The 9,459-nt window shown below is 37.1% G+C and overlaps 1 long non-coding RNA gene across 1 annotated transcript; it reads right to left on the minus strand.

Moving 5' to 3' along the window:
• Positions 1-2,302: 2,302 nt before the first annotated feature.
• On the minus strand, positions 2,303-8,994 carry LOC144454753 (uncharacterized). The gene is made up of 3 exons (XR_013483271.1): positions 8,931-8,994; positions 2,801-2,860; positions 2,303-2,571 (listed from the first exon to the last, which is right to left on the minus strand). It is a non-coding gene; the product is annotated as an uncharacterized LOC144454753 (long non-coding RNA).
• Between the last annotated feature and the right edge of the window lie 465 nt (positions 8,995-9,459).

Below are 9,459 nucleotides of genomic sequence, written 5' to 3' on the forward strand. Positions count from 1 at the left end.
AATCCATTGATGATCAGTAATCTACCATCTGAGAAATTCTACAAACTGCTCAGAGAGAATGTGATACTGATGGGAAATCAACAGCAGAAAAAGCTGAGAGGACAGTTTTAGCCTCAGTCTACGATGGGATCCTCCCAGCTCAATTTCCCCATTGTGTTCCTTTGAAAAGGAATGTTACCCACCTGGCTATTCCCGAGTCTGGTTATGAGGTGGATTTGATACTTCATGGTTGGAATTATCGGAATCCAAACAGAGCTAAGGATGTTTTATACTGTCATACCTGGGCCCTACAGTCTTAACTGTCAGATTTGTGTCTTCTAGACTATAGGCCATTCAGCTATAGTTGATAGCAAACAGCAGGGACCAGCCAATGTTCCCACATCATTGCCTGGATGCAGCCTGGGCTTGGTACCAGTCAGCCTCCACTTTGGGACCCCCTCGAGGCAGGGACAGCTCTACATTCCTTGCCAGCAGGAAGCAGCTTCAGAAGCCAAGACTTTTGCCCCTTACCCCAAAAGAATTTGGATCCCATTTGTTTGAGGGGGGGAATAATGAGGTTGGGATCTGGACCCCAGAAAGGAAAAATCCTGGACTTCTCACATGGCCAAATCTCTGGCATTCACCTGAGGCTATAATCCTATCCATCGTCTTACCTCCCTATGGCCCCCTCCCCCCCCCCCCCCCCCCCCCCCCCGCCACTTCCCACCCTTAATCCTAGCTCAGCTCCATTTTCCCTTGGCCACCTGGTCCAGGTCCCTGGCGTTTTATTACCTCACTGTCGTCCCCCCACCCCAGACTACTTGACTACTTCTAGATTTCTCCCACAGTCTTTCTGTATATAAGGTCCAGCTTGTCTCCATTAAGGTGCTCAGATTCTTTTAATCTAGCCAATAGCTTACTAATGTTCAGACTCCTTAAGAGTCTGACCAATAAACCTTGTCTTTGGCTGAAAGAAAGCTTGGGTAGAATTCTTTCAGGCAGAAACCACGTGTGATTTTGGGATCCCAGCACCCCTAAACCTCAACACCACCTAGTATATTTTCACCCACGCTACCTCTAAGTGCATAGTTCAGTCAACCAGTCAGTCAGTCAAGAAGCACTTATCAAGCACCTATTACATGCCAGGCACTGGTCTAAGCACTGGGGATATGAAGAAAGGCAAGAGACAGCCCCTTCCCTTGAGAAGCTCATATTCTCTCTAATCAGCCATCTTAAAGGAGAAAAAGTTTATTTGTAGGTCAAAGAAGGCAAATTGAACTCAGATGAGAAATCCTGGAAACTATCAACATCAGCTAAAGAGATTTTTCTATAGCTTCAGCCATTTGCAGTCACCCAGTAAGCAGGGCTCCCAACAGACCCTACCTTTTCATCACATGGCACCTACTACAACTCCCAGCAGGTGGTGCCCATTGGGGGTGCTCCTCCCACCCCCAATTGTCTGAGGATTACAGGAATCATTTCATAAACTAGCTCTTAGATCTCCAGCTATGTCCTCTAGTTATAGGGCCAGGTATAGACAGAGCTTGTGTTCCAAGTGAGCCTAAAGCATGTGGTGTAAATCATGAAGATGGGATCTGGACCCCAGAAAGAAAAAACTCTGGACTTTCCCACATGGCCAAACACCTGGTTTTCGCCTGAGGCTATAAACCCATCAACTGATCTTGGCTATACCCAATCTCCCAATTCTGTTACCCTTAACCTAGCCTAGCCCTCCATTATCTTACCTCCCTATGGTCCCTGGCCATTTCTCACCCTTAATCTTGACTAGACTCCATTCTCCCTTAGCCAGATCCAGGTCCCAGGTGTTCAGTTCCACCTCAGCTTACTGGCCACTCCCATTCAGATCTTCCTTAGACCCTTCCTCCAGTCACCCCAAACTACTTGGCCACTCCTACATCCTGCCCACAGTCTTTCTGTATATAAGGTCTATCTCCATTAAGATGCTCAGATTCTTAGAATCTAGCCACTGCTCAGATTCTTACAAACTCGCCAATAGCTCACAAATGCTCGGATTCCTTAAGAGTCTGGCTAATATGATGGATCTTTAATAAACCCTGTCTTTTTGGCTGAAAGGAGACTTAGGTTGAAGTATTTTGGGCAGGATTTATGTGTTGTGATTTCGGGTCCCAGAACCCCTAAACCTCAACAATCCCATTCAGTTTATCAATACCAGGAACTAGTTCTCTCTCGAGTACCTTACAAAATGCAATTAGCGATATCAAAGTAAAGACCAGTATGATCATCAGTGGTATCAATTTGCATAACAACCTTCACAAGTGTTTTGTCTACCATCCATGCACACTTAATAAATGACTTCTTCACAAAAAAAAAAACATAACAAAGGATAGAACCTTGTGGCAGCCTTCTGGCAACTCTTTTCCGGGATGGTACATATCCATTAATTGATAATCTTTGGGTCAAATCATTTAATCAGTTCTGAATCCATCTAATTGTACTATCTTCCAACCCACAAATCTCCATTTTCCCAATGTGTCATGAGATACATTGCCAAATGCCTTGTTGAAGTTGGGAATTCTATGTAGAGATCTTTTTCCTGCTAGTCTTGTAACCCTATTTAAAAAAAAAAGGAAATGAAGTTTAAATGGGATGGATTAGTACTTATGGAGCTTATCCTGGTGATCGAGATTCTTTTTTCTAAGATCTCACAAACAACTTCTTCAATCACTTGTTCTAGAGTTTTGCCAGGAACACACACCTGCAAGTTCTTTGAACATTCTAGGGTGCAGTTGGACTGGGAGAGATGATTTGAACTCTTGAAGGCATCTAAAGGTTCACTTACCTCATCCTCACTTAACAGGATTCAGTTCCCTTCTGATCCTCAGTTTATGACTACAACACTCTGGAAGAAATTGGAAAGATTTCATTGATCTAATCACATTGTTCTCACTTAATAATAAGCTTTGGACATCTTAATCAATCCACAAATATTTATTGAGTATCAAAATGTACAAAGCTCCAAAGGAGACTGAAAGACGTATAAGGCAGACCCTTTCCTTCAAGAGTTTACAACCTAGCTAGAAAGCAGAAGGGAGATATCTATAAGTGAAATCAACTAACAATATTAAAAATATATAATTCTTAATTAACTAAGTCACTAATATATAAATGTTAATATTAGAATCTAGAGGAGGAAGAGATCAGAGCCTTTGCACACGGTCACGCAAGACTGCTTCAGTGATATGGCTTTTGACCTCGGCTTCAAAGAATGGGTCAGATTTAGACAACCGAAAAGTGGGTGCTCAAGCAAGAGAAGGGGTCCCAGTCAAAGTAAAGAGGCAGGTATGCAACAAGGCATATTGGGGGACAGGCTAATGGAAGTGTAAGGCTTATGTTAGAGAATAGTAGGAGATAAATTTGGAATGGTAAATTGATACTAACTTATAGAAAGCTTTAATGACAGCTAATAGCATAGACAATGGTTGCTTTATACTGTTTTAACAACTACCTCTTTTATTATATTTTCCTTTTGCTCAAGCCTAGCAGAGAGACAGATTTATTATTTTTAAATGGATCTATAGGTTTAATTTGAAATTTTTCTTTCATATTATTATAAATTTGACAAATATCTATAAACATGAATGTTTCCATGTATAAGGAATAGCAGAAAAATCAGATTATATTTAAAACCATGAATTTATGCGTAAAGCTTACTTTTAAATATATATTAAATGTAACAAGAGTTCCAATACTGTCCTGCTTGTCTATGTCCCCTTTGTAATTTTCTTCTGCTTTTTTCTATTATTTCAATTAAAAAAATTTTTATTTTCAGTTCCAAATTCTCTTCTTCCTTCCTGTCTTAAAAATGTTTCATTAATATTTTTCTTTCTTTTATGCTTTTGACATCATTGTCACAATCTCCTCTTCCTCCTCCTCTTTTCTTTTTCTCTCTTTGTCTCTCTCCCTCCCTCTCTCTCTCCATGAATCTCTTGCGAGTACAAAAAGCCTCTCCTTGTAACAAATATAGTAGAGCAATGAAAATCTACACATTATCTGCGTCTTAAAAATGTATCATTCTGTGCCTCTAGTCCATCACTGTTTTCAGGTAGGGTACCCTGGTCCACAGGTTACAAATTCTTTTATAAAAATTAAGACAACCACTCGTGTGATTGTAAGCTAAGATAAAAGCCTTTATAATTACAAATGACCTAGTTCATTGTAAATCTTCTGATATTGTGATTGGTCATTGTATTGCTCATAGTTCATAAGTCTTTCAAGGTTATTTTCCTTTACAGTGTAGTCGTAGACATAGTAGTAGTAGTAGTAGTAGTAGTAGTAGTGGTAGTAGTAGTAGTAGCAGCAGCTAGCATTTATGTAGTTCTTACTATGTGCCAGGCATTGTGCTAAGTGCTTTACAATTATTATCTCATTTGGTCTCACAACAATGTTGGGAGGTAGGTGCTATTATTATCCTCATTTTACAGATGAGGAAACTGAGACAAGTGGAGTTCAGTCATTTGCCCAGGGTCACACAACTAGTGAACATCGGAGGCCAGATTTGAACTTGGGTCTTTCTGACTCCAGGTGCAGTGGTCACCGCTGTATTACGTAGCCGGTTCTGCTCACGTCACTCTGCATCAATTCATGTAAGTCTTCCCACATTTCTCTGGATGTGTCCCTTTCATTATTTCTTATAGCACAACAATATTCTATTTCATTCACATATTGCATTTCATCCAACCATTCCCCAATTAGTGGATACACACACTAAAAAAAGTTCTTTCTGTAGCAAAATGTGATGCTATAAATATATTTGTGCACACTGGTCTTTTCCCTCAGTCTTTGGTATGTTTGGGTTAAGTGTCTAATTAATGGTAATTACTCGGTCAAAGGAAGAACACAGTTCAGTGATTTTTTTTCAGTATAGTTCCAAATTGTTTTCCAGAATGCCTGGATCAATTCACATATTTATATGTTGCCTATTTTCTCACAGCCCATCCACCAATTTTCCTTTTCCTTTTTTTGTCATCTTTGCCAATCTGATGATGGTGGGGTACAATTTCATATTTGTTTTCATTCATGTTTCTCTTATTATTAGAGATTTGGAACATTCTTTAATACATTTGCTGATAGCTTGCATTTTTTCTTTTGAGAACTACCTTTCAATATCCTTTGACCACTTATCTATTGGAGAATAGATCATTTTCTTATATATCACTTTCCTATATATCTTGCATATCAGAAACTTGCCTAGAGTTCTTTCAGTACAGTTATTTTTCCAACTTGTATTAATTTTTTTTGGAGTACATTCATCTGAAGAAAATTCAATGAAATGCTTCAATTTAATTCAGCAGACATTTATTAAGTACCAATTATATGAAGACACTATTCTAGACACTTGAGAAGAAAAAAAAATTTTTTTAAAGAAACAGTTCCTGCTCTTATTGGCCCTTACCTATCCCTCCCTTAGAGAAATAAAACATGCATACTAGTAAATAAATACAAAATACACCTAAAAGTAACACCACATGTTTTTAAGAAGGAGAGTTTGCTATCCTTCTTGAAGGATAAGGAAAAGTTTTGTACAGGAAGTGAAACCTGAGCTATTCTTTGGAGGAAGCTTTAGGGATTCTATGAGATGGAGGTGAGGAAGAAATTCCTGCCAGCCAAGGGGGACACTTGTGTTAAGGCATGGGAGCAAGAGATGTAATGTCATGTGAAGAGAAAAGAGAAGTTCATGAAGAATAGTAATATTAAGTAAGCAATAAGGAGTCTTTGAAGATGTATAAGTAGCTAAGTGACATAGATGTGTGTTTTTTAAAAAATAATAAATTTAGCAGTAGTGTGGAGGATGGACTAGAGACGGAAGAAACAATCCCCACGTTCATTAGAATAGTAACGTTTTGCTTTTATTTTTTAATTTTCTCTTTGTCAAACTACCTCCTCTCTTTATTAACAATAATCTTTTTTCTTTTTTTTGGAAATTGAAAAGAAAGCATGAATTATCCTTAGTGTTTATTTTCTGTTTCTTTCATTTTAAAAGTGTCTTCTTTCATACTAGAAACCCATATCTATTTGTTAATGATTAATAATAGAATTATGCTTTTTCTATCCCTTATCACTAACTTGTGTTGAAAGTTTGATATAAAATTTAAAAACTTTCCAACAACTAAATGAATATAATAATACATTAACAAATTTGCAGTAGATTTATATTTGAAAAAATATTTTTGTGAGAGAAAAAAAGTGTCCATAATCTAAGATAACATGAATAATGCTGAATTTGGAGGCAGAAGATGTGGATTCTAATTTGAGCTCTGCCATTTACTACCCATATGACCTTGGGCAAGTAGTTTCATCTTTCTGCTTCCTCATCTATAAAATAAAAGGGTTAGAGTCAATGACTTTCAATGTCCCTTCTGGATCTAAACTTATGGGTCTACGAATTGAGCTTTTATAGATAACATTTTTAAAAAATACATGCTTTCATGAAAAATAAGAAATGTCAAATGATTCATCTTCACGGTTTTATAAATGCGACTGAAAGACCCAAGGAGAAGGTAGAGGAAAAAAACAAAGCCAAAGTTTCTGTCCTTTTGAGGGGCATTTCTGGAACTGGAAGTCTATTTGTCCATAGGGAGCAAATCATAAATAGAAACTGAGGCAATTCAGTGAACCACATTGACTCCATCTTGTGACTCAATTCTGGATCTAGCGCAATTCCTTTTTTATTCAGTTATGGACTTAGTCCAATTATGATCTTGTGAGAAAACTTTATTCAGTTATGGGAATTGGGAGAAAACTTTTTTGCATTGTTTGAACCTAGCCCCTAATCTTTCCTCCAATTAGAAATCAGATTACCTAATCTTGCATTCTGGTTTATATCCAGCTAATTGTTTTCTTTTAATGCATAAAAATCTATCTACTCCTTCCAAACTGAAGAGGCCTCAATTGGCATGCATTGCTTACTAAAGTAATATGCTCAGAAGCTCAAACCTTTGTTTCCTCAGTTATTTCAGATTCTACCTCTCTCACAACAGTATAACTTCTTCTGAAATACTGTAACTTAGTAGTAACTTGAGAAGGCCTACCATATGTAGAGGTAAACACAGTATGCATTTCTAATTCATTGACTTATGTGGCAGAATAAGAGACAGAGTTTTCAAAATTCCTCATATCTATAAGGAAAATCTTTAGCTGTTACATAGAATAATAATGCTGTTGTCATTTTTTTAAATCGCAAAGACTTTCATCTCAGATTATAATCTTACTAATGGTTGTCTTAATTTTTATGAAACAATGTTTAACCTGTGATCTAGCATCCCCTCTTTACCCCTTGCCAAAAGACTCTAGGTTTGCATTGGACTCCCAAGACGGTTGTTAAATCTCTTGGCTAGCCTTAAGGAAAGAGCTTTCTAAAACTGAAATTGGCTAGAGTACAAGTGGTCCTGCATTTCCCTAATATATTTAAAATTGTTCCACAAAAACTTCCTAGTGTACTCATAGCTACTGTCTAGGTCTTTCCAAATATAAGTAATAGCATCCCCAGCTCCCAGACAATACTTAAGCTACAGAATGGATATAGGGTGTAGACGGCATTTATTTCACCACAAAGCTCAGAGAATTCACAGGAGACAGATACAGATACAGAAACATAATGTGTTGAAATAGTATATCAGTTTCTCCTAGAAGGAAATAAAACATTGAGATTGCCAATAATGCAACTTTCTAGCATTCAGGTCAAAAATCTCTCTCCCATGTAGTCATATGTAGTCCCTCAGCCTTGAGAGTGATTCGGGAGCCAGACATAGGAATTGAGTTACACACCATAGCTCTAAAAGAAACCCAACCTTTAAGAAGTAGATTGAGAGAAACAAAGGGGACCTGGACCTCAAGAGTCAGAAAGAATCCTCAGCACAGGGGCAATATGCCAAAGAAGAAAGAAAAAGTAAAGCTGATATAAAAAAAAAAAGGAGAGATCAAGCAAGGCCATTGGCCTCCACAGGCATCTCAGAGCAGAAGCCTTGGACTGAAGGCACCAGTTATAGCCACCCTCTCAAGGACTAAAGGAAGTTAAATGAACAGGTCTGCTCTTCACCCAAACTGACTTCCTGGTGCCTGTCCATTAATAGGCACTGTAACGTGCCCTAATTTTTTCTTTACCTTCTAACTTGAATCTTGGTTCAATTATATAGAAGTGAGGGGTTAGCTAAAAATAAACGTCAATTCAAATTAGAGGAGAAAGCCAAACTTATGCCTAAATTCTTATACCTACAAGAAAACTAGGGGCTCAAAGCTGTTGTAATAACACTCCTAACATTGTTACTCCCTAAACTCCTTGAGCAGGTCATTTACAGTAGACATTTCCACTTCTCCTCTCACTCTCTTCTTAACTCTTTAAAGTTAGACTTCTGACATCATTATTCAACCAAAACTGTTCTTATCAAGTTCCAGTGATCTCTTAATCACCATACCCAAATGCCTTTTCTCAATTCTCTTCCTTCTTGACCTCTCTGCAGCCTTTAATACCCTAAAGTATTTAATTAATTTTTGTTAATTTAGTTAAAATTTAAAAGTATTTAATTAAAATTAATTAAATTAAATTAATTAACACTTTAAAATGTTCACAAACAACGTACAAGAGTTTTATGAAGGTCAAACAAGTCTCTGCTATATCAAAGTGCTACTTGGAAGGTCAGCTGACTTTTTTTTCTTTCTATAAAAAATAAAAATTTTATCTTTGTCCAAGGAGTTTCTTCTTCTGGTTTGGATTAGACTAGATGGCCTCTGTACTCCCTTTCAAATCTGAGGTTCTGACATCTTATGAATATAAAATACTAAATTATTCCATTCACAAAATATTTAAAGTGATGTATTCCCTCTAACAACATTGCCCAACTTATGCTATATTGTCAAATATATTTATTTTTTGAATGAAATTCAAATTTGGCTGTTAATTGTTAAATACTTACTTTGTGCTAGGCAAGAGAGGCAGTGTGAAACAGTAGCAAGAAACCTGTCCTGAGTCAGGAAGACCTATGACACATACTGGCTAGGTGACCTTGAGCAATCCACTTAATATCTCAGTGTTCTAGACAGCAGTGTGAAACTCAAATACAAACAGACACTGCTGGCTACATATTGATTTAGAAAACCACAAACAAACATTATCTATGTTGTCAATTTTTATTTTGTTAAATATTTCCCAATTATGTTTTAATCTGGTTCTATAGTACTGAGGAGTTTTGTGGGGCTTGTGGCCCATAGGCCCTTTTAAGAAAATTATTAATTTTGAACTTAAATATATAGACAAAAAAGGAACATTTCCATGTACATAAAAAGAGGATTCAATATCAAACTATACATTTCCATTTTACACTGTTCACTATTTTTTAAACTACATAGTAAGTACTATAAATTGTTTTCAAAGCTACCCTGTTTTTCTGTGCTTCCTTCTAAGTTTTCTTTTGTTCTCTGATGTGCCTTGAGTTTGATACCTCT

The sequence above is a fragment of the Phascolarctos cinereus genome, unplaced genomic scaffold (genome assembly GCF_003287225.1).
Source record: "Phascolarctos cinereus isolate Bilbo 61053 unplaced genomic scaffold, phaCin_HiC Scaffold_7;HRSCAF=346, whole genome shotgun sequence".
NCBI classification, from domain to species: domain Eukaryota; kingdom Metazoa; phylum Chordata; class Mammalia; order Diprotodontia; family Phascolarctidae; genus Phascolarctos; species Phascolarctos cinereus.